Below are 26,147 nucleotides of genomic sequence, written 5' to 3' on the forward strand. Positions count from 1 at the left end.
AATAAATAAATAAGGACACGTCTCCTTTATTGACTAATGAACATTTTCAGCTGCTGTTTCGGTCCTAAAAAGTCAACAATTAAAAATGCAATAAAAACCAGGAGCAGGATAAAACGGGCAAAGCAATAAAACCACGGGGGAGGCAGAACTGCAAACAGAACCGAAAGCTTGGCAAAGCCGGAGAAAAGAGTCTTGCCAAAGAGCTGCCCTATAGCCAGCTGAACCTCTTGTGGAAGGGAGTTTTGCAACCTGCCTGCCACAGTAGAAAAAGGGCCCGTCCCCTCTTTTGACAATTTGTGCCTCTTGAGGGTGATGAGACGCATTGCAAAGCAGTATTGAGGAATCGGGTCGTTCAACTGGCCCCATATTTAATATGCAACGCACTGCATTTTATAATTTGCGACCAGAATCGCAACTGGGAGCTGGTGCGGTTGAGCTAAGATGGGAGTAAAAAAAAGCAGCAAAAAGTGAGCTCCAAACTCTATTCTACACTTTGCATCTGTCGAAGTTTCTGAACACTCTTAGAAGACAGCTCCATTTTCAGCAGGGGTGGGGGACCTGCTTCCCTCCAGTCTTGACGGACCACATCTCCCATCATCCTGGCCATAAGCCCTGCTGGCTGTGGCTCCTGGGATTTGGAGTCTGCATCACCAAAAGCTAACAGCGCCTGCAGAATTCTTTAGCCCATAGTATCAAGTGCTTAAAGTTTGTGCTCACAACCTGACTGCGTACGATGGCCTCCTCCCTTTAGCGAGGATTCGGCGCAGCCAGCAGCTGCCACACAGGAGACAGTTGTGGAAATTTCACCTTCTGCAAGGAGCTGAGCCCAGCCAGGTCAGTGGGCTGCGATACCCCTGAGAGAGAGAGCCCCAGATCTTTTAACTGAGTGGTGGTGTGATTGCCGCTGCTTTTCTTCCACCCAGGTGAAGCCACTTGGATCCTGGCAGGATCCTGGGGCAGGAGGGCATTTGGTCCAGTCCTGCAGGACTCTTGTTATGTCCTTGTGCACTCAGCTATTTTCTTACCCTAGGTTTGTACTTGTGCATGTGATGCCTTGACAGTGATGCCTTAAAGCAGCAGTTCCCAGTTAGCTAAGTACTGCAGACCCCTTGTTTTTTCCCCCAAAGCCAAACTGGGATAACTCCATGGTAGTTTTCTGTGGTGCCACAGACCCCTTGAGTGGGTTATGCGAATGCCCCCCCAAGATCAAGTAAAACAATAGAAATACTTAACTAACTGACCAATCACGTCAGTTCTGCCCCCCTAACAAAAGTCCTGCCCCCCCAATCCTGACCACACCCATGGCGGACGCCCTGTGGTCCTCGGACCACCAGTTGTGAACCACTGCCTTAAAGCAAGCCTTTGTCAGTTTCCTTGTACAGGTAGCTAAACAACAACAACAACTACTGCAACAACTTCATTCATTTTGGAAGCAAGGTGTTGATGAGATACCATGTTAGCACAGCCTTCTCCAATCTGGTTCTGTTAAGATGCTTTGGACCAGACATCCCCAAACTTTGCAACCCTGCGGAACAGCAGACACAAAGAATTCGGTGCTGCTAGTGGTTGTGCCCGTTGGGGTTGGAGAGGACCTATGAATCTTCTTTGTATAGTCTGAAAATTAGCAACTTGCCCAGCCATGGCTGTATCAGTTTATATACTATGACATTATACAGGTGCCCAGTTCCATGTGTTGCGGGTGTAGGATGCTCTTTTTAAAAACAAAAAACAAAATGCCACTTGCCTTGTTTACACATTGCATTTTCTCCGTGGGGAGTTCTCATCCTGCAGCAAGAATCTCCAAGGGTTTTCTTAGCTCTGCTAGTGTTGCACAGATGTCAACTTTCCTCGGCTTGGGCTGGGGAAGTAGGATTCCTAGAATTCAGCCCTCCTCCTTCCGCCTCCCCAGCTGGATTCAACAACGTGGGCCTTGCTTGCTCCTTCTGCAAGCGGGTGATTGCCCAAGTATTCACTACAAAGGCTACTTGGGTGCAGTATGTTCCCTCTGACGCAGGGATTTTTTATTTTATTTTTGCTAAGGAAAGGAAAGTTCAGGAACAGTATCAAATGTCTACTGAACTTCCGCCTAAGTTTTCCTTCTGCAAAATTAAGAAAAGTTCACTTCGAGATAGCTTTTCTGTCTTATTCTCTCCACCCACCTTAAATAACATCCGTAACGTTTCAAAGATGTTGGCGGAAAATATGTAGGGTATAGTTTTAAAAAGAAAAGAAAAGAAGAATGGATCGGGTTATGGAAGTGTCTTGCAGTGCAATCCTATGCAGGTCTACTCAGGAGTAGCATTTGGTAGTGGGTACAGAATAGAGCCCCTTGTAGTCTTATGGCGGATCCGGGTTCTTGATCCTAAGTTTTTAATGCTCTGTGACGCACAAGGCAATAAAAGGTGCCAAGCCCCCAGAGAAACTAGTACTGTAATACTAAAAGTTCACGATGCAAATCAGCTTTAAAATGTATTGTTAGGTCCATTATGATTGTGATTGTGATAATTATTCAAAGCACTGATGATATATGTGCTGTATATGAGATATTTTTGACAAGCTTTAATTTTTTTTTAAAAAAAACCATTCTTCACATAGCACTAGACATCTGTGCTTAGATGCGTACCATATTTTACTTTCTTTGCGACAGAAAATAGCAAAATACAACTCCAGTCACTAATGCGTCTCCACATCGATGTTGGTAGTGCAGGAATTGTTGCCGATAGTAGGACATGATTGTATTCATGCACAATATCTGGCGGGAAGGGCGGGTTTCAAATTTAATGCTCTTGTTGTTATTGTTATTGTTGTTGTTACTGTTATTGCTATTATTAACTGTATAACAGTTACGGTACTCTATGGAACGGGACCCTCCATGGGCCGCATCTTGTGTCGTGTTGGGTTAGTGGACAGAGAACGGCCTCATTTAAAGCAGGATCATGACATAACACTTTAAAACAGTCATGGCTTTCCCCAAAGAAGCCTGGGAACTGTAGTTCGCAAAGGGTGCCGAGAGTTGTTAGGAGACCGACCCACCCCACCCCTAACTGCCAAGTGGTTTAGCTTAGCGTTAAGTGAGAACTGGGCTAACCTGTTAGCTAGGAAGTCAGGAATAACAGGGAGAATCTTATGGCTTTTCTGAAGAAAGCTTAGCCGTACGCTCAAAATTGGACATGCTAAGCCCAGCCATGGTTTTAGTGCAGCAGCAACACAACGACCGGGGGAGGGGGGGGGACCCAAAATATATTTGTATCATGCCTTTCTCCCAAGTTGGGATTCAAGGCGGCTTACAGTATTTCGAAAACGTCGTTTTAAAATACCAAGTAACGGAAACAAAATAGTTACAAAGTAATAGTTAAAATACAATAAAAAACACATTCAGAGCCAGCATTAAAATACCGATAGCCCTGATAGCAGGCCAGTTGTCAACATCATTTGCACCCATTGTTTTATTTTGTGTTTATGTTTTAGTATCATCAGCAAATTTAGCAGCCTTCCTATTTTTCCTAAGCCCACACACGCCCTGCCTGGGTTGACTTAGTGTGGCATCTGAACCAGGCAACTGTGTGTCTCTCCCTCTTTCTGGATCCAGGAATTTCAATCCTTTCTCCTCTCACTTTTCTCTGTTTCTTTCAATTTATTTATCAATAGTGTATTCTGTTTGTTTGTTTGTTTACATCGAGGGAACATTATATAGTATTATATTTTTCTTTGTACTTTTCCCTTAAGGGGATTGTAAGCATACAAGTAAAATTGTATGTATTCAACAGTGCATGCTTTGAAAAATAAAAAATAAAAATGCTGTACCAGATAACTTTATAAAAAAATTCCTTCAGTAGTACCTTAAAGACCAACTAAGTTTTTATTTTGGTATGAGCTTTCGTGTGCATGCACACTTCTTCAGATACCTTCTTCAGATAACTTTATTTTTGTCTGGGCACTGTGTCTGTCTGTCTGTCTGTCTGTCTGTCTGTCTGTCTGTCTGTCTGTCTGTCTGTCTGTCTCTCTGTCTCTCTGTCTCTCTCTCTCTCTCTGTGTGTGTGTGTGTGTGTGTGTGTGTGTGTGAGAGAGAGAGAGAGAGAGAGAGAGAGAGAGAGAGAGCTCTCATAAGCCTCTCTCCTTGCCCAGGTTGTGTATTTTCCTGTTTTGCTTTTCTAGAACACTTTGGAACGTGACGATCCCAAGGTTGGCTGTATTATTAATTGCAGGTTAAGTGAGTTTAGAAAAATAGAATGTCCCTCTTGGTAGCATCTGGTACACCTTCTACCAATTAGCGGTAGGAACATCCATCACACAGCAAAAAAAAAATCAGAAACAAAACAAAACAGGTTGTGTAATGCCGTTTCCATGAGCTGCTCTGTGGAAACCAGAATAGAAAGCAAGCAAGGTGAGAATGTGAGGGGGATCAGGCTGTCAGGTTACCATGGCGACGATATATAGGATGGAGCAGCCGTCACCCAAGCGATGGAACTGCCAATTCCTTTTTCATAGGTGTGAGCCTTTGGAGATGAATATTTACCATATGTGGGCCAATATTTGCTAAACATCCTGTAGAATCTGAGTGGCAGGGTTGTAATTATATTATTGAGCACACATGGAGGCATCTGATAGGGTTAACCCAGCCCCCACTCAGGCACACATCTCTCTGAAAGTGTGTTTAAGTTGTGCTCCGGTTTTAAAGGATTTGTTCTGCTATGGTTTCAACCTCTGTTTTTGGTGTGTGTGTGTGTGTGTGTGTGTGTGTGTGTGTGTGTGTCAGATTTCCTACATAATTATCAGGCCCAGTCGCACCCCACTTTCTCACACAGCTTAAATATTAGCTTTGTTCAACCTTTTTTTAAAAAAAAGAAATACAGTATATAATATACAGCTAGGCGGCAATAATAATAATAATAATAATAATAATAATAATAATAATAATAATAATATCTTAAAAGCAACAGAATCATAATAATAATGGCAATAATAATAATAATAATAATAATAATAATAATATCTTAAAAGCAACAGAATCATAACATGCGCCGGTAGACAAAACCTGCCTGCTTTCAGAGCTCAAACGGCAATGGCAATTGCTGGAACCTGTCTTTCTCGAGAGACAATGGAGTGTACCTCGGGGGGTGAAGTCAAGTTGCTGACTTAGCAGCACTGAAGAGGCCTCCCTAGCGTGCAAGCCTGGGTATTGTCTATGGGGGTCCTGGGCTGCCCAGACGACAAGACCCCCCCCCTCCCCCGGCCTCACTGATGTGGTCCAGAGGAAAGCAGAGCAATACGTTTGCCACCAGCTGGGCTACAGGTGTTGCAGGAAGGAGGCGTACAAGCCACTATCCAACCATCTTAGGGACTCCACTCCAGATTTGTGTCGGCTTGAGCCTTTTCTTCGCTTGAAGGTATACCACAAGGCAGCTGAGATTTCGGATCAGAGTGTTCCTTCTCCTAGATGGGTTACCTTCCCCGGTTGCCGAGCCCCATCTTCTCCTCACTTCCCTCTACAGCAAGTGCAGAAACCGCCTTCTTGACTGTTGGACCCACTATTGCTCTGCTGAATCAGCCAGAGTCTGTCTTCACATGCAGGGGAAGTCCCTAACTCACTGAGGGGTTGAGGCCCACCAGCTGCTCTCACCTGGTTTAGCCAGCCAGTCGAAGCCGACTCCTGCGATGTGGCAGCTGTTGCATGTTCACAGTTTCTAGGAGCCACATGTGAGAGTTGAATGCAGAGTGGGGGACCAAAGGTGGGCAGACCACCCCAGAAGTAGCACTACTTGTCCCCCACCAGAGGGACTACCCCTCCCCTAACGCTCCATGCTGCACCCCATCAATTGCAATACATAACTGCTATTGCGACGCAGACTTGCATCTTGTGGAGGGGGCTCATTGGAATCAGCTGGGATAAAGATGTCTTGCTGCCATCTAAATACAATAGGGCAGTGCCCCCCAGACTCCCCTTGTGGATCACTCAAATGTTGCTGACGGTCGTGGTGAACCACTTGAATCATTTCCCTGTCTGCCTCTTGCCGTGGTTGCAACGTGCTGTGCTAGGTGCTGTATGGTTTTAAAATGTGTTTTTTATTGCTGCGTTTATATATTGCATGACATTTTATCGTATTAAATTTGAATGCCGTGGAGCTCACCCAAGAAAATATAATACAAGAAATGGAAGTAGAGATAAAAATACAATTGAAAACCTACCTGAATATGTAATGTGGACATGTTGTGGCGATAGAGAATAAAGAGAAATAGGTGTTATTTTTGTGTGTATGTCTGTTTGTCTAGGTAGATAGGTACGTAGGTAGATAGATTCACAATTTTCCACACAAGTTTCACTAAAGTTAAATATGTTCCAAATACTTAGCTTATTTGAAATGTTTTATAGAATACAGTGGTACCTCTACGTACGAATTTAATGCTTTCCGAACGCACATTTGTAAGTAGAAAAAAAAGTAGGAATGCATTGGGAGAAGAAATTTGTAAGACGAAGCAACACTATCTAAAAATTCATAAGTAGAAAAAAACACATCCAAACCGCATCCAAGATAGCGGACGGAGCTCCGTTCGTAAGTAGAAACATTCATAAGTAGAGTTATTCGTAAGTAGAGGTACCACTGTACCTTGTGAGCCTGTTACAAACCCAGTTCTTTAGACAGCTCACAACAGAGCTCAAAACTAAGCAAATAAGCCAAGACAGTGTGAGAATCAGGATTATCAAATCAACAGAGAAGGGCCAAACTCCTTTGAAATTGAGAACGTTGCAAAGGCTGCTTTAATGCCAATAAACATGGAGAATGTTGGAGTTTTAATCGGCTTGTACCCCAAATGGACAGCAGGGACACAGCACTGTCTGCTCACCTAGGGGAGTACCTCCGAAAGCACTGCTTTTAGGAGTGTGGTGTGTGGCAAAATGTTGCTTTATGCCAAGGAAATGCATAATGCACTTTCTGAACTCTTTGGGGAGAAACGGCATGTTTTGAGGTGAATTCAGAGTGTTGTCTTCTTTGGCGATCACTCGTAGCCAAGTAAGATTGTCTTCCATAAACACAATTTTAACAATGGGTCCGTAAGTGACTGTGGAGGCCAATTCTGGATCCACACGTCCTTCCACAGTGGGGACATTGGTTTCCAGGCAGGAGTTGATCACGGTGTGGATTTGCCAAGCGTGCCTTCCTCTTAGCACATTTCTCCCTTGCATCCTGAGATTGAGTTTATTCAAAGCCCGTGACACCTGTTCTCCAACTGGAGTGCTCGCAGGCCAGTGTTTCCCAGTTGTCAGTGTTTATACTACATTTTTTAAGATTTGCCTTGAGACAGTCTTTAAACGTCTTTTGTTGACCACCAGCATTACGCTTTCCATTTTTAAGTTCGGAATAGAGTAGTTGCTTTGGAAGACGATCATCAGGCATCCACACAACATGACCAGTCCAACGAAGTTGATGTTGAAGAATCATTGCTTTGACACTGGTGATCTTTGATCTTTCCTGTACACTGATATTAGTTCACCTGTCTTCCCAAGTGATGTGTAAAATTTTGGGGAGACACGGTTGAGGGAATATTTTGAGGAGTTGGAGGTAGCGTTTATAAGTGGTCCATGTTTCACAAGCATATAGTAAGGTTGGTAGTACAATAGCGTTGTAAACAAGCATTTTGGTTTCCCTGTGGATGTCCCGGTCCTCAAACACTCTGCACTTCAATCGGGAGAAGACCACATTCGCAGAGCTCAGGTGATGCTGGATTTCGGCATCAATGTTTGCCCTTGTGGAAAGGTATTTGTGGAAAGTGTCGTATTGCAAGCCGGCTCAACTGTAAGCAGGATTTTGCTTTGTTTCCTCCGGTCTGCTTGTTTGCAGAGACCCATTTCCACTGTTCCTCTGTCATATGTTGGATAGCATCCTTTAGAGCAGTAGAGGTGATATATATTGGGGTATAGGAACTAGACTCTATAGGCCCAGGAGGAAAGACAGGAACTTTTGGCTTCCTGAAATGGGCACATGTTGGAAAGATGGCCTTTGGGATTCCTGCTGGGGCAATGGTGGTAGGGCCCTGAAGCGGTTTCTCCCCAGCTAAGCCTGCTTGTCTTGTCTCCAGTGGTGCATCATAGGACTGTAAGGCGCCTGTTGGCTCAAACACGCTGGTGTGTGTTGGGTTGCGACCCAGGCCATGTTCATACTGTTGAACATGGCTGCACTCCTGTGTGCGCGTTTCCATGGGAGTAACACTCCATTGACTGAAGTCAGTGGCATTCCTGAGTAAACATGCACAGTATAAATGCCATAAATCAGCCAATCAGTACAAATGTGTAAGCTATACAGTCATACCTCGTTTTAAGTACACTTCGGTTTGAGTACTTTCAGTTTAAGTACTCCGCGGACCCATCTGGAACGGATTAATCCACTTTCCATTGCTTTCAATGGGAAAGTTCGCTTCAGGTTAAGTACGCTTCAGGTTAAGTACAGACTTCTGGAACCAATTGTGTACTTAAACCGAGGTGCCACTGTATGGTGCATTGCATGTTAACACAGTACGTAAAAATGTATTATTATTTTCTATCCAATTTATATTCCCCCCTTTCTTCCGAAAGGTAGGGGTGAACTTTGGAAATACGACATAGTGAGCGAGGACAAAATTTGGCGCACTCCCTGAATACTTAGTTTCACAATAATTCATTTTGGTGCAGTTGCTTTTTAATGGGTTTTCTCTGTATGTAACTTTAGAATAGGATTGTCTGTCTGTCTGTCTGTCTGTCTAAAGGGACCCAGGGGCTGTGGGTTAAACCACAGAGTCTAGGGCTTGCTGATCAGAAGGTCGGCGGTTCGAATCCCTGCAACGGGGTGAGCTCCCGTTGCTCGGTCCCAACTCCTGCCCACCTAGCAGTTCAAAAGCACATCAAAGTGCAAGTAGATACATAGGGCAGGAAGGTAAACGGCGTTTCCGTGTGCTGCTCTGGTTCGCCAGAAGCAGCTTTGTCATGCTGGCCACACGACCCGGAAGCTGTCTGCGGACAAACGCTGGCTCCCTCGACCTATAGAGTGAGATGAGCGCCGCAACCCCAGAGTTGGACACGACTGGACCTGATGGTCAGGGGCCCCTTTACCTCTATCTATCTATCTATCTATCTATCTATCTATCTATCTATCTATCTATCTATCTATCTATCTATCTATCTTTCTCCCCCTTGGCTTGGCACCCTGTGTGAGGGAACCACCTGCACCACCCTAAATCAGGTACAGGTGAAGGAATCCAGGTTTCCATCTGAAAATAAGCATTAAATATATTTAATTCCAACAAACCCACACAAATATTCATCCTTATGTCTCTTCCCCCCCCCCACACTTCACAGTAAAAAATTTTTCCCCCATGGCTTCAGGAATTTTTTTTCTTTCATGTCTCACCAGCCCAAAGTATGCAGAGTTGGTTGACATAATAGGTTACTTTGGGTAGCTGAAATAAGAGGAGATTGTCCCAGGGTGCCTGAGTTAATTTTTTAAGACTCCGCAGTCCTGCGTGACGCCCATCTTGTCTCTGTTCCCCACCCTGCAACCTGCCAGCTTGAAAATATCCCTTTGTAAATCCCTGGTCTGCGGCTGTTACGGCGAGAAAAGTTAAGAACAGTTGCACTTGCCAGCTCCCCAAAATAGAGATTTTAAATAGCTGTGTACAAAAAATGCTGTCAGCCAGAATGTCTGGGATTTGACAAATTTTTAGATGTGTGTGCATGCATATATTTGAAATGCCGTGTTATGTACTGGAACGCTCCTGTAAATAGCACAATTCAATGTCGTAAGGAAGTGTTACGACTAAAATTGACTCTCTCCATAACACCCATTCTGACTGACTGCTCAGGAGGAGTTGGTGGGTGCCGAAGGAGTCGGCAATTATAAATAGTAAACCAGCCCAGGTTGCTTGAAGGGAACTTGTTGAGCTTGGATGTGAAACTCGCCTGTTCCATGTGCTACAGTCCCTGTGTATGCACTTTATAGTAAAATCTGTGCTCAGGAAATGCTGGCTTTGCGTGTACCTCTCCAGTCCTGTGTGTGCATGCTGGATTGAGAGCACACTTATCTGTGCTTGAAAAATCTAACTCTGTTTCCCTGCTTGCGATTGCTTATCGGCCCTCTTAACATTTATTAATCACGTTTGACTGTGGTTACGCAGGGAGTAGCTTGCCATCACTTAGACCAGGGTTTCCCAAACTTGGGTCTGTAGCTGTTTTTGTTTTGGACTACAATTCCCATGATCCCTGACATCTGGTTCTGCTAGCTAGGGATGATGGGAGTTGTAGTCCCAAAACTGTTGGCGGAGACCCAGGTTTGGGAAACTCTGATTTTGACAGGTGGACCGCAGCACTGGGGTCCTCAAAAATTGTTGGGCTCCAACTCTCAGCCAGCAGGTCTGATACACAGTCATGGTCTGGTTTTGATGCCTTCTTGCGTGTCCTGCATTACACCGGCCTGGCAGGTGTGCCATGCCAGTTTTGCAGGTGTTTGTTCCTGGTGCCAGTGAAAGCGGGTCTTCCCCCAGCTCCACATCCCCTAACACAAATGCAGTTAGTCAGCAAGAGAGCAAGCAGGCAATCAAGCAGTAAGTTGGCCACGTGTGTTGCAGCAGCCTTGTCGCTGACATGTTTCCTGCACATGTTGCGCTACCGCATGTCTACACAGGAGAGGCGGCTTTCATTTAAAAGCAGAGCAGCTGCTGGAACCCAGCTGACGTCACCTTTCAACCCAACTTGGAAACATAGCGGTTTTCTAATGTCTATCAGCTGCCATTGATGCACGCGTCTTCCGCAACAGCTGCACCTCGGAGGGGAGGGACTCCACACCCCGGAAGACATTTTTATTGGATGGGTGTCACGCTGGAAGCAGCAGTAAACAGACAGGGTGGGCCGCAGGGAGGAGGAGGAGATGCAAGATTTCAAAGCTGGCAATTATGTCTATCCCTGTCCACTCACGTGTAGATCTTAGTGATGTTGTGCCGAACCTTTCCCCTGTCTTTTTCAGTGATAAAGGAGAGGGGTAGCAGGAGCAAATGGAAGTTGCCTGCAGAAAAGCAGGGGGAAGAGAAATTATCAGAATTCCTGCTGAGGAGCAAGGCTGTTGCAACATGCTAAATGTATAAGGTGGCAGAGTGGTATCTTCTGCATTTTTTAATATAAAAAAAACCCTTCTGCCCACATGAACCGCAGGGCAGGCTCTTCTCAGAAAGGAAACATGCTGGTGGCAAGCAGCAGTTCACAAGAATGCAAGGACCCTGTATGCTCCTCCTGAAGATACCAACATGATGTGTATATGCCAACTGCTATTTTGTTGAGCAAATTGTGCCTGTTGCTAGCTTGACGCTCCTCACCTACCCAGATGTTTGTGGTGTCATCATGTTGCATGGTGAGCGTTTGGCATGCGGAAAATAAGAGCAGATGTACCGTTCGATTTAGGGAGTAAAGAGATTTTAAAAAAACGCATTGCAAAAAAAATCCAGGGGGTATGAAGAAACATGGGGCTCTTTGTGTTAAAAAGGTCATTTGCCAACCACTGATGTTGCTTGCATCTGAATCTTCTTTACTTCTTGGGCTAGATTTTGCTGCTGGACTTGTTAGCTTTCCTTTATTGCTTAAATCTGTTGCTTTACTGCGTTTATTTTTCAACATCTGCACACAACTCTTGACACTTCCCTTTTTTTGCCGAATAGCAGGACATAAATCTTTTAAATTAAAACACAATACCAAAAGAAACAGTTTGTTCTCGATTTCCGAAACTTAAGCAACCGATTAAGAAGTGCTTGGAAATGATGTACAAGCAGTAAACGAAACCACATAACGAGAAGCTGCCTTAGGCCCAGTCAAGATTATGGGCTTGTCTAGGTCACTGTTGTCTTTTTAGGCTGGCTGTAGCTCTCCAGGTTCCGTGGCATCACCTGCGACCAGACCCTTTTTGAAACTGGAGGTGCCAAGGGTTGAACCCTGGCCCCCACACAATATAAAACACATGCACAATCACTTTGCTGTCGCCCTTTCCCGAAGGTGGTGGCGGCATATTTAAACAGAGCACGTCATTCCACCCTTAAAAGAAAAGTTATCAGTGGCACCTCGACTTATGAACGACTTGACAACCGAATTTTTCAACTTACGAATGGGGCAAATGGCCGCACACTTACGAATTTCTCAACATCCAAACGGAAACCGCGGCGGTTTTAGATAGGGTTTTTTCGACTTACGAATTTTTAGATGGGGTTGCTTCGACTTGTGAACTTTTCCGTTTCTAATGCATTCCTATGGGAAATCGCGTTTCCAATGGCGCTCTTCGACTTACGAATTTTTCGACCTACGAAGGTGCCTTCGGAATGGATTAAATTCGTAAGTCAAGGCACCACTGTATTTGTAGGATTTCTTACCCTCTTAGGTGGGTTGTAAGAATACAGTGTTAGATTTTAGACAATCTTTTAAAAGTGGGAGGGGATGGTTGGTATGATTCCCCCCCCCCTGTGATTTTAAAAATTGTTTTTAGTATTATAATGCTATGTAAACAATGTTTTTAACGCCATGCACCGCTCTGCGATCTTTGGATAAAAGGTGGTGTGGAAATTGAACAAAAATAAAAAAGTTGCTGGTAAAAACTTGAGCATATTGTTTTTGGCGAAGGAGGTGTATTGCCATCGGACAAGGTAGACGTTCATCCATGATGTTGGAAGTTTATGGAATATTTTGCGGTGAGCTACTGGATGCAGTAGGGACGTGGGTGGCACTGTGGTCTAAACCAATGAGTCTAGGGCTTGCCGATCAAAAGGTCGGCAGTTCGAATCCCCGTGATGGGGTGAGCTCCCGTTGCTCGGTCCCTGCTCCTGCCAACCTAGCAGTTCAAAAGCACTTCAAAGTGCAAGTAGATAAATAGGTACCGCTACAGCGAGAAGGTAAACGGCGTTTCCGTGTGCTGCTCTGGTTCGCCAGAAGCGGCTTAGTCATGCTGGCCACATGACCTGGAAGCTGTACGCCGGCTCCCTCGTCCAATAATGCGAGATGAGTGCCGCAAACCCAGAGTTGTCCGTGACTGGACCTAATGGTCAGGGGTCCCTTTACCTTTTACTGGATGCAGTAACTGGCAGCCCCCTACAGTTAAGATAGTCTTTTTATTATTATTTAAAGCGTGATTCATTAATATGCAGCAGATTACAAATAGTTGCATTTTTGGTTTTCAAGTTCCGATTCCCTCAGGGAAATCACAGACATTAATTTGCAGTCGTAAAGATTAAACAGGTAAAGTCTGCGAGTAATGCTGCCCACCTGCCTTTTGTGCATTACTTAAGCTGTTCTCGGAAGATTCAGCACTGATGGTTGCATTCTGTAATGAACCAGTGTCAAATGTTAAAATTGGATGGGGGAGGAAGACAAGAACAAAAGGAGGGGTTAAGACAGGGGCCAGCAAACTTTTTCAGCAGGGGGCCAGCTCCAGTGGAGTGTTTCAGCCACGTTTTGCTACGGGGCCTGCTTTGTACCTTGCCTTGACTGACACAGCGACCTAACTAACACCCAGAGTTTCTGCTTGGTCTGAAATGATATCATTGGCCTTACATTGAGGTAGTACTGAAAGGGTGGCTGCTTTTTGCCTTCCAAAGGCAGCTAGTTATGCCTGTGATAGGGCTGATACGGACTTCAAACCGGTTTTGGCCGCTGTATTGTGCAGCCCTAGCACATGTTTCAGAGCCACAGATTCTTGGCCTGTATCAGGGGTCAGCAACCTTTTCCAGCCGTGGGCCAGTCCACTGTCCCTCAGACCATGTGGTGTTGCCGGACTATATTTTGAAAAATAATCTGCAACGAATTCCTATGCCTCACAAATAACCCAGAGATGCATTTTAAATAAAAGCACACATTCTACTCATGTAAAAGCACTCTGATTCCCGGATGTTCCGCGGGCCGGATTTAGAAGGTGATTGGGCCGGATCCGGCCCCTGGGCCTTAGTTTGCCTAGCCATGGGCGATACAAAGAAAGCACAGTCCAAATGTCAGCAATCAGAGTTCCAGATTTCTGGGTAGACCTGTTGAAGTCAAAGGGTTTGACTCTCCAGCGTTGAGCTACAGGAAACTGGGGTGGGGGGGGTGGGGGGTGGGGGCCCAAAGGATCCAGTCCAGCAACAGCAGATTAAGGTTGCAATGCTAACTCCCATTTACCCAGGAGCAAACCGTGTTGGATTCAATGGACTGACTTCTGAGTATGGCACTGAGGTTTCCAGCCCAAGGGAGCGATCTTAGGCATGCGAAGCCAGCGTAAGTTACGCTGTCTTAAGTTAAGCCAGCCTAAAGATCCAAACTCCATTCAGGCCAAGCCAGCCTAACCCTGGCAAAAGGAAAAGCCATTTCCTGTGGTGGGTCTTTCAGTGCAGACTGCCCCCCCCCGCCCCTTTATTTAACCCACGATTGCAGTGTGGTTGCTGGGTAGAAGAATCTGTTGATGGGTGACTACAGTTTGTTCACAGGGAGGTTACCTTCCCACCCCCATCCCTTTGCAAAAGTGTGAATGTTCTGCTTCACGCCAGGGTCATGCTCTTGAGGCATGTGTGTGTGTGTGTGTGTGTGTGTGTGTGTGTGTGTGCAAGGAATTTTGCTTTGAGCTTGGAGAAGGTCCTGGGAAGGTTGGCTTCCGCAACAGCGTGAGCCTGCATAGCATTGACGAGGGACCTTGTGGCGCTACAGGTGTTGATGCTGGCGGTGATTATATTTATATATGCTGCCCTTTCTCTTGCGGAGCACAAGGCAGCACACATAATTCATGTACTGCGTTGACACATAATGCAAGAATGATAATTAAATGCCATCCGTTATAACAGCTAACAGCAAAAAACCAGCAGGCCTCATATTTTACATCAGAATTTCCCAAACTTGGGTCTCCAGCTGGTTTTTTTTTGTACTACAACTCCCATCATCCCTAGCTAGCAAGACCAGTGCTCAGGGGTTGTGGGAATTGTAGTCCCAAAAAACAGCTGGAGACCCAAATTTGGGAAACACTGGTCTACATGATGCACAAAAATTCTGGGGGAATAGGCATGTCTTTAATTGCCACCTAGCTGGGGGGGGGGGACACCTATTGTTGAGCTTCTACATCCAAAACGGCCAATAGTCAGGGATGATGAGAGTTCAGCAACCCCTGGAAGGCCATGGGTCCCTGCTCTAAAGTGTCCCCTCCCAGTCCTTGGGGATGCCTTTTGATTCTAGGAATTGTTTGTATAGATCCACCCTGCTACCCCCTCCCTCCTGTCATTCTTTCTTTCATTTTTCCCCCCAGTTGTAGGGAGGGGTAGAGATCTTAATGCTCATGGTTCCAAACATCTGAGTTACATTTATGCTGGTTTTGAATGTAGGTCAGTCTTTGTGTGTCGCGAAGCCTTGAATGCACAGTGAGGAAAATGAGAGGGAGCCTCTTGGCTTGCCTTCTTGGCCTGTTCTATTGCGGGGGGGGGGGGGGGGAATGTAGCCTTTACCTATGTTTTAAGCCACCCATTGGAATTAATAGGCACATTCATTATTTTCAATGGGTCTACTATGAATATGGCTAATGTTGGATGCAACCCATAATTCTCAGGGTTTGAGTCTCTGTGGTGTCCCCGTTCCACTCAAACAGAGAAAACATGTAAAATAGAAAATAGCTTATTTTGCAAAATGAGGGGGAAATAAGCCCATTTGCTTTGATTGGCTAAACTAATGTAACTGTTTAGGGAAGTTTCTAAGGTTTGATGTATTTATTGTATTTTTAATATTTTATTGGGAGCCGCCCAGAGTGGCTGGGGAAACAACAACAACGTTTTAAGCAGTGTCACATGGATGCCGAATTTACTCCTTTTCCGACACTGCTGCCATCGTACTTTTTCTCCTAGCTGATACCCAAATGAAAAACGGGGAAGGGGGCGCACACCTGGGCCCTCGCCACAATGTCCCTGGTACACCGACAACACTTTAGACCACTGCACAATCACATATCTGTGCTAAAGAGCTTATTCAATTGAACACGCTTGGAAATTCTCCTGCAAAAAAGCAAAAACAACAGCAACACATCTGGCTGGGTTTCCCCAACCACCCTCTTCAAGCCTTTATGCCTGGGGGACATTGGGGGGTAGGACTTGCATACCTGTTCCCTGTCTCCATTTCTGGTTTTACAGCAGGAATTTTGTGCCCAGGCAAATGCTGGAACAAGACTAGCATCTCAAGGAAAATGCCTTAAGGTGACAGCTGGACTCTGGCATCATTGTGGCAGGGTCAATGGCACCTGTGGTGGACCATCTGAGAAGGATCACTTTCTTTGTATCAAGCACATGTTTACTAAGCAACGTTGTTGTTTAGTTGTTTAGTCGTGTCCGACTCTTCGTGACCCCATGGACCAGAGCACGCCAGGCACTCCTGTCTTTCACTGCCTCCCGCAGTTTGGTCAAACTCATGTTGGTAGCTTCGAGAACACTGTCCAACCATCTCATCCTCTTGTCATCCCCTTCTCCTACTGCCCTCAATCTTTCCCAACATCAGGGTCTTTTCCAGGGAGTCTTCTCTTCTCATGAGGTGGCCAAAGTATTGGAGCCTCAGCTTCAGGATCTGTCCTTCCACTGAGCACTCTATATTAAATAGTCCACTGTATCAGTGGAAGCCGTGTTCTGAATATCTCCTGCTTCTAAAATACCTTCCAGGCGCCTGCTGAAAGCTGACCTATTCTCTCAAGATTTTGGCGGGGTATAATTCTGCAACTGTCTGGGTCCCCCCCCCCAAAAAAAAATAATTCCTAACTTTGATACTGATAGCATTGTGGGTTTCCTGCTTTGTTTCATTTTGCGTTTGCTGTGTTTTATATTGGTACGTTAAGCCACCTTGGAAACTCTTGGTGCGAAGACATAGTTGCAACAAATGCACGCGCATAGTAGGATTGCAGCCTCGCCTGCGGGAAGTTGTTTTAGGAAGGTTGCATCCATCCACGTTGTTCATCTTAATAGTGGTCCCCAGGCATTTGCAGCAACTGCATCAAGCAGAAGTCTTGCTGTTACTAAAGGGGGCATTAGATCTTGCATTCGGATGGAGCATTGTGGGTTCTAATTTAGGGACCCTAAATTAGCGGCAGGTGCCCTTTGCAGAGCAGCATGAGCCAAGCAGTTTTCTGGACCCGACCCAGGGCTTTCCAGGACTGGAGGAGGCAGTGTCATTTAGTTGTGACACTGCTAGATACAGTATCCCCCCCCCCCCACTTCATTGTCCTTCCCCCGCCCCATCCCCCAGTGCAGCAGTGTGTGGATTGGGCCAAGTGTTGCCACCTTGCTGCTTTTTAGCCCCATCTCTGATCCTGCTCCTCTAACCTCCTCCTTGAATAAATTCAGACAAGACTCAAATTTTGCTTTGTTTTTTTTGGCAGAATTTAGGCCACAACTTTATTGATTACAGCAAATGAGTGGTTGCATAGGCTGTGGTTTGACTAGAGATGCAAGATTTCCGAAAATTTTGAAGCTTGGGAACCTCCCCCCCCCCCCCAGTTTTGTCCAGGAAAAAAACGGCAATTTTCGGGAAAATTGAAAAAAAAAATGCTACATTAGCACTTCTTTTTTCTTTTCCAGATTGAAAGTCATTCTGTTACTTTAGAAACATAAAATATAACCATGGATAATTTTAATGGGCATAAAATTATCACAACAAGCATATTAAAAATATAGTGTATCCAAGCAGGAACTGAAATTTAACTTGTCATTCATCACTGTTTGCTGTGCAACATGCTTACTCCACCTCCCATGTTTTGCCCATGAGACCTTATGCATTTCCTCACACTGATGTGTGTGGTCTGTTAACCACTTTAACTTACTACTATATGCTTAAATTAGTTTATTTCACTTTTTAAAGACTGTTTTACAGCATTTAATGTTTAAAATATTTTCATTTATTTTTTTTCTTTCATAACACTTCTCTGATTGCCACAACAACACATATACTTGAAGGCCCTTTTTGTTGCTCTATATTTTCTTCCAGTGCTTTGAGGCCTAGTGAAGAGGAACAGGACCAATGCATACCACACGCATGCAAAAACAAAACTGAAACCTTTTTCTTTTCTGGTGACAACAGCACCTCCTAAAGGAAGAAGTGTATCTTGTTCTTGCATTGGAGAGTTCAGTTTGTAACCTAGGACTTGCTTGTCCTCACAGAAATTAGAATAATCTGATACCATACATATTTTTTTAAAAAACGATTTATAAAATATTTGAACCCCTTATCTTAAAATATTTTATTCATCATGTTAAAATAAAACATTCCATAATCTATTTTTTATTTTTCCAATTTTTCGTGGAAAAACAAAAAAGACTTCAGAAAAAAAACAGAAAAAAATGGTTTTTTTCTGAATTTTTCTGGTTTCCCCCCGGGCTTTCACATCTCTAGGTTCGACTAGTTCCCTGCACCGTTGCAGGTAGCACTGACCCAGGTTACCAGCATAGGTCAGCCAAGGGTGAACACCCGGATAGGCAGAAAGCCGGGAACAGGCTATGTCTGCCACCCAGGTGTCCCCCCCTGGACTCATGCAAGGGCACAAGCCCCTCACAGGGGTTGACCAAACCATTTGAGTCCCTGGATTCCTTTAACGGAATACCCTTCAGATAGGGATGGCGAGAGCGTTCTCCCATCCCTATCACCTGAACCAGTGCCTATCCGCAACCTTACAAGTTGTGACAATTTGCTACGTGGCAGGTGAAACCCAAATGGCAGCAGCCAATCAGCCAAGTGGGGGAAATTCCTGCTGTGCCCCTGTCCCAACAACAGACGACACACGACGGCATAGCAAGGTCAAGCGCAAGCCCTAAATATAGGGAGAGGTGGGCGGGTGTTCCGATGCACGCACCAAAAGAGGAAGCGCTTGGTCCCGTGCATTGGCATATATAGGTCCCTTGATCCGTTTAGCCTGCATCCCATTGGCTCGATTAAGCCCTGCATCGGGGACCTACCAATAGGGTGTTGTGGCTATCCAATTATACCCACCCACAACACAAGGGTTTGGTTGCCAGGTCTCACCGCAATACGTGCCCTCTTTTAGGAAGGACCCAATCTATTCTAAATGTATCTGAAGAAGTGTGCATGCACACGAAAGCTCATACCAAAATATAAACTTAGTTGGTCTTTAAGGTGCTACTGAAGGAATTTTTTTATTTTGCTTCGACTCAGACCAACACGGCTACCTACCTGTAACTATTCTAAATGTGTTAACATATATTTACTAACTTTCGCCTCCTTGGAAACATTACAACAGCTTACCCTCTCTACAAATCCAGCGGTGAGAAAATCCAGGCTTTTCCCCTTTAGAAAATCTTCTGAGCAATCCACTGTCGCGTTATGATGTGTTAACATCCCTTTTTGTTTTAAAATGGTAAACCTTTTTTCCCCTTTTCTTTTCCAGTACCATCTTCCTGTGACGGGAGGCTCCTAACAGGACACCTTCCACCCATCAATGCACTGCCAATGGTAAGTTCAGGGAAACCCCCTTTGCAAAAGTTTCTTGTGCTGTGATGCGGCCTTTACCCAAAACCTTCAGCAGCAGGAGAAGAGGCAAGCACATGCGCTGCTAGGCTCAGGAATTCTTTTTTTCTATAAAAGCACCCGATTATTTTTGCATACGTGGAGGCCTGTTTCTCCACCTGACCGTAATGGTGTCCGTTTTGACAGCTGCATTTGATGATACCTGTGCAGTTGGTAGCACAAAATTCTTCCCTGGCTAAACTGGAGCATTACTCTTTTCATAGCGAACTCAGGTGACAACAGAAAAATGGTCTTTGAGAAATGGGAGAGGAAGGTATTGGCATACTCTGGGGAATATAATAATAATAATAATAATAATAATAATAATAATAATATCCCCAAAACTTGAGGATGTGTGTATGGCACATAATGCTGTTGGTTGGCCGAGAAAACTGGAGGAAGGGAAGATATGGGGTGAAGATGAATGGAATGAGCATTGTCCCAGTATTACAGTTTCTGTACCCTTGCCAGTGTGATAAACTCATAAGTGACTTTGCCACCATCCGGAGGGGCTTCTTATTGCCTGTTGGCACTGAAATGGGTAGAGTTCACTTTTCCTGCCTTGAGTCTAGAGATTCTGGGATCCATGCTTTTGTGCCAACTTTGTATTTACATGTGTTGGCATGAGAAATCTTCACGATTCGCCACATGTGAATATTGGAATCCACCATGGGGTTTCGAACTGGGTTTTTAAATCACATTTCATAGGATTTTGCTTGCATGAGCAAAAATACCCCCACAAAACACATACACAAATAAAATTACAGAATTGGGGTGTGGGAGAAGGCCAATGTTGGCAAACTGATGGTACTTCCAAGCATATGGGAGACTTGATGTTTGTATCTTTGGACAAGAGTCCCATCATTTCCGCAGCTTCTGGAGGGACAAGTTTTGGCCTCTCTCGTTTCTCTGTTTAATTACTATGAGATGCACTTCTGATCCAGGGAATTAAACAGAATTCAAAGCCCTGTTCTATGTACCTAGGCTCTTGGATGCAAGTCACATTCAACTCCCATTGCTTAATTTCAGGCACCTAAATGATGAAATCCTAAATGATGACAAGGTTGTCATCGTCATCTGCCCACCACTGAACTGTAGCATAAGCCCCTTGCAGATATTCAAACTGTACGCAAGGAGGCCGACCAAGGTTGCCTTGACCCACCTTGCCCATTTCTGCCCCACGCAGCATTTGTACATTAGTCTTAACATTTGCCCTGCAGCCTCTGTGTCTTGACGCCAGCGTGGATGGACCTCGTCCGTGTGATCTGTGTTTCCCCTAATGGAGTGCCAGGTGTAGACCCCATTGCGCGCGCACACACACACACACACACACACACACATATTGTGGGGTGGCAAGGATGGTGAGCATGTGTGCCCTGGGGAGGTTGGAATTCTGTGACCCTGAGCCACATGTGCAGTTCTGAACAGCTGCATAGAGTTCTGCTTTCCATAACACACAGCTGCTGTTCAGAAGAGACCTCTGATTTGGGTTCCCCAGTGCAGCAAGGCTAAAGGTGTGGGTGGATGAAAAATTCTCATCCTAAGCAGAGTGTGGGTTTGGACACAAGACTGAGAACTTTCCAGCCCCTCCTTGTAGCATTCTTCTGCTCTTTTTTTTCTTAAATTGTTTGATTTCTCGCCTGTGCCTTTCTCCAGCAGAATACAACCCCTTCCCTATATTACTTCATACTTGCGTACTGTGACTTAGCCAAGATTGAAATACTGTTCTGCATTATTGCCTCTCTTAAAAAACATGACTCACTGCATATTAAACTACTCCCTACACTTCATTAATTTTTAAAATACCAGGAAGAGGCTGTTTGAAGTCTTACTGGGTTTTCTCCTAATTTCCCCCCTACAGGTTGTGCCAGAAAATAAGTATTTGTAGAGTCTTGTGGGCCTGTTACTCGGTGTAGTGATAACTGATTCATAATTACTGCTTGGAGCAGGAGGAGAGAGAGAGGCCCTTTTCACTTTTCTCCTCTTTTTTTCCGGTCTTTCGGTAGAAAAAGCCTGGCTTTGGGGGGAAAAAATTAGTGCACAGAATTTGTGTTTATTTTGCCATTTGCCCTGCATCAGCGTGGAATTCGGTGCTGGGTGAGAAAGTCACGGTTGTGAGAATGTCCGCTTCTACCTCATTTATTTATTTAAAAAGGAAGTTTCTTTCCATTGTGGCTACAAAAGGCAGGCTTGCGAAAGGGCTGTGGCTCGGGAGCAACCAGCAGCCTTCCAGCTAATATAGCAGTGTTTCCCAACCAGTGTGCCTCCAGATGTTTTGGGACTACAACTCCCATCATCCCTAGCTAGCAAGGCCAGTGGTCAGGAATGATGGGAGTTGTAGTCCCAAAACATCTGGAGGCACACTGGTTGGGAAACACTGTAATATAGGCTCAGCCTCTGGCGCTAGGACTCTGCAATCTCCTGCCCTTCTGGCGAAGCCTTGGGAGAGCCACATCTAATCTGCGTGTAAGACCAGCTTAATTTTATCCCTTTCTTTGTGGTATTTGGGCGACATCTGAAGCCACGGTGGGCAACCTGTGGACCCCCTGGTTTAATTTCATGGCGGCCCTCGGGCCTAATTTCACAAGCTGCTCACAAACTATCAGTTCAGACCTATGGCAGGAACAACCTTTCACCTTGTCTCTGCATTGGGCGCTCTGCTGCAAAATGACTCCTTAATCTGACCTGTGTAGCGCATTCACCGCACTGGTGGTGTTATCTTGTTTGTCTTAACTCCCTCTTTAAGCTCCCCACGGTGCTGCCCATCACTACACCTTGTAGTAGCCAGCTCCGTAGTTTTAACCACATGCTGTGTGAAGAAAGACCTTCCTTTTCGCTTCCTTGGACTCCCCCACCCTTCGGTTCCTTGGATAATCCTGGGTTCTAGTCATACACCTGTCTGCTTAATCTCAGAAAGCACTATATTATTTGTGGACGGAACTTTGTTTTTAACAACAACAACAACAACTATTTTATTGTTTATACCCTGCCCATCTGGCTGGGTTTCCCCAGCCACTCTGGGCGGCTTACAGCATATATAAAGGTAAAGGTACCCCTGACCATCAGGTCCAGTCGTGTCCGACTCTGGGGTTGTGGCGCTCATCTCGCTCTATAGGCCAAGGGAGCCGGCGTTTGTCCGCAGACAGCTTCCGAGTCATGTGGCCAGCATGATTAAGCCGCTTCTGGCGAACCAGAGCAGCACACAGAAACGCCGTTTACCTTCCCACCGGAGCGGTCCCTATTTATCTACTTGCACTTTGAGGTGCTTTCGAACTGCTAGGTGGGCAGGAGCTGGGACCAAACAACGGGAGCTCACCCCGTTGTGGGGATTCGAACCACAGACCTTCTGATTGGCAAGCCCTAGGCTCAGTGGTTTAGACCACAGCACCACCCGCGTCCCAAAATACATGTATTGCTTCCAGGTCATGTGGCCAGCATGACTAAGCCGCTTCTGGCGAACCAGAGCAGCACACGGAAACGCCGTTTTGTAAATCATCAGTGAATAAAAATTTCCCAATACTAGGCTGCTCTCAGATGTCTTCTAAAGGTCAGATAGTTGTTTATTTCCTTGACATCTGATGGGAGGGCGTTCTACAGGGTGGGAGACACTACTGAGAAGGCCCTCTGCTTGGTTCCCTGTAACTTCCCTTCTCGCAGTGAGGGAACTGCCAGAAGGCCCTCGGAGCTGGAGCTCAGTGTCTGGGCTGAATGATGCAGCCATTGCCACGTGTTTTGGACTGCTGCTCCCATCGGCCCCAGGCAACCGGTGGGATTGGCCATCCGAAACACCTGGAGGTCACCAGGTTGTATAAAGCTCCAATACCGTGAGCCTCACCGCAATCCCCAGGTAGCTCAGTTGGTCAAGCAAGAGACTCTTAATCTCAGGGTCGTGGGTTTGAGCCCCACCTCGGGCAAAAAGATTCCTGCATTGTAGGGGGTTGGACCTGGTGACTTCACTGTCCCTTCCAACTCTACGGTTCTATTAATTGGTTTTGTGTTTTTGTGGCTTTTCCTGTTTCTTGAAAGGAGGAGGTGTGCAAACTGCATTCCTTCTTTAATGCTGCTTGGTTTTTACTGTTCTGCTTCTTTATTGGCCTCTCTTGCTTCAGGGGTGAGGTTTTTTGTGTGGGTAGAATTGGGGTGGCTGCTCCTTTACGATTCCACGTATCCTTCCTTATGGAGCATAAACTCCAACTTAAGCTCCTGTTTACTGAGCAAGTGCCAGAAACGGGGGCCGGGGGCCTCGTAAAACCGCCTCTGGCTCCTAAAGAGCCCTGCATTGGCCTCTTGTCTTTAAGTACCCACTTCCCTTCCCCGGATTGGCCCATCAGAAATCTATCATTGCTTTTAGTGGTCTGTTTTTTGCTGCTTCCATCGCTATCAACGCAAAGCCCAGAGGGGTCCATTCCTCTGGCCAGTCTCACCGCGGATATTGGCATTAGGCATGTGTTGGCAATACTGAGCCTGTTTTGGGGGTGCGGGAAGAGGGAAGAGCACTTGTAGACGTTAACTGTTAAATGGGGACTAATAAGGAGGCATGCAGGAAAGTTCTTAGTTCTTTCGGTGTTTTTAATTTTGCAATACAGGCAAATGCGCCTATGGTTGTATTTTGTATATAGTGCTATGAGAATGCTCTTTTTGTGCTGCGTCAACAGAAGACCGCCTTCCTAACCTTTCATGCCGTTCGACTGCTTGCTTAATGATCTCTGGCTGACGGTATTAATAATGGTAGCAATATTTGTCAGTCCCTTTTATCCCACGACTCCCTTGAGCTTAGGGCAGTGCACATGGTGTTCGCAATGTGGATTTTTGTCTGTGCAGCACCTCTTGAGACGTAGGTTAGGCTGTAAATGGCCATTGCTGCAGTAGGCAGCTTCTTGGCTGAGTGGGGCTTTGATGTTTGAGCTCCCTAGTTCCAGTTGGGACACTCTAACCACTAGGCCAGGGGTAGGCAACCTAAGGCCCATGGACCAGAAGTGGCCCACGGGGGTCGTTTAACCGTTCCATGAGCTGCCCCCGAACTGAGCTGCCCGCTCAGTGAGTCCCTGCGCGCAGTGCTAAACCGGCGCAGCGCGGGGACTCTCTTCCAGTGTGCCGAAAACCGCGCCTGCGCAGAAATCGTGCCTGCGCGTGCTCAGACGCTGGAAATCATGGCCGCGCATGCTCACGTGCATGATCCAGCTCACAGAGGGATCTTCACGTCCGAAAACCATGATGCTGGAAACCAGACATTGCTCAGCCACTGACAGCCACGGCTTCCTGTGAATTTGTCAAAGCGCCTTTTAAAAGCATCTGAGTTGGTGGCCATCGTTGCATCTTGTAGCAGATTTCAGAGCTTAACTATCCCTTATGTGAATAAACACTTCGTTTTGCCCGTCCCGAATTTTCCAACGTTCATCTTGATGGCACAAGACCACCACCCAGTTCTAGTGTTATGAGAGAAAGAGCAGTGGATTCTGTTCTAAAGGACTCTCATGGGTTGCGGACCTGATTCCCATGCTAAAAAAGAAAGAAAAGAAAGATCCTTTAATAATCAGCCCCTCTCTGAAAGGACAGATGCAAATGTCCTCTCCGTTGTCGCCTGCTTTGCCCAGCAGCTGAGGTCTCATCTTGAGTTCCTAGGCTGAATCCAGATAAAGGCCTGCCACCAATAAATATGAAGGCTTTAGCCCACATAAGCCATCCATACAACTGCAGAGGGGCTCCTTTTCGCCTCCTCACATCTTGCAAAACTCTGTCATGGATGCAATATTCCGGTGCAGCGGTGTGTTTGCAGTTTGCTGTTCCCCCATTAGCAGATGGGGAATCCCCATAAAATCCCACCAACATTTCTCGCTTTGCAGTTTCAGTATTTTAAAGACCACTAAAGCTTTATACATACAAGCTGCTGAGAAAAAGAAAGAAAGAAAAGATGATGACCCACGATAGCAGGGCTGGATCAAATGGAAGAATGACAATCCAGTATTTTGCTGACCAGATGCCTCTGTTTAGACACAAAACCTTCTGGCTGGTTTTGGCAGTAACGTGCATAAAGCATCGTGTGATATTTAGAGGCATGGTTTCTACCCCAAAACATCAGCCTTGCATCTCCTCTTCCTCTTCCTTTCCCTTCCAACAATCTCAGTTGGTAGAGCATGAGACTCTTATTCTCAGGGTTGTGGGTTTGAGCCCCTCGTTAGGTATAATATTCCTGCACTGCAGGGGGTTGAACCAGATTATCCTCGTGGCCCCTAACAACTCTACAATTCTGTGATTCTGTGCGAAAATGTGGTGTCGTTGCCTTGTGAGTTTTCCCCACCCTTGGTCCACTTTATTGGCTGAAGCACAACAGCGATGCGACATTGCATGTTGAGTTTGCGCTACTAGGTGCTACCAGGGTCACAAGAGGAGCCATTGTGAGGCTGCTGTCCTTTAGCGGTTGCTAGAAGCCTCATAGCAGCCTTCCCCCTTGTTTAGCATTGTCACTGGTAAAAATATGTTTCCTTTGTAATTTTGAAATACAGTACAGTCATACCTCATATTATGTTTACTTCATGTTACGTTTTTTCAGATTGCATCCCGCGGCGACCTGGAAGTTCTGGAAAGGGTTACTTCTGGGTTTAGCCGCATGCGCAGTAGCTCTAAATCGTGCTTCACGCATGAACAC

At 45.7% G+C, this 26,147-nt stretch overlaps 1 protein-coding gene across 3 annotated transcripts in view; it reads left to right on the plus strand.

Annotated features, from left to right (window-relative positions):
- TBL1XR1 (TBL1X/Y related 1) overlaps nucleotides 1-26,147 on the plus strand; it is a 157,125-nt gene that overhangs the window by 55,805 nt on the left and 75,173 nt on the right. For all 3 annotated transcript variants that reach the window (XM_035133426.2, XM_035133424.2, XM_035133425.2), the window contains exon 2: nucleotides 19,383-19,447. The gene's annotated coding sequence lies outside the window, so the exon portion shown is untranslated. The remainder of the gene's footprint in view (nucleotides 1-19,382; nucleotides 19,448-26,147) is intronic.

The sequence above is a fragment of the Zootoca vivipara genome, chromosome 5 (assembly GCF_963506605.1).
Source record: "Zootoca vivipara chromosome 5, rZooViv1.1, whole genome shotgun sequence".
NCBI classification, from domain to species: Eukaryota; Metazoa; Chordata; class Lepidosauria; order Squamata; family Lacertidae; genus Zootoca; species Zootoca vivipara.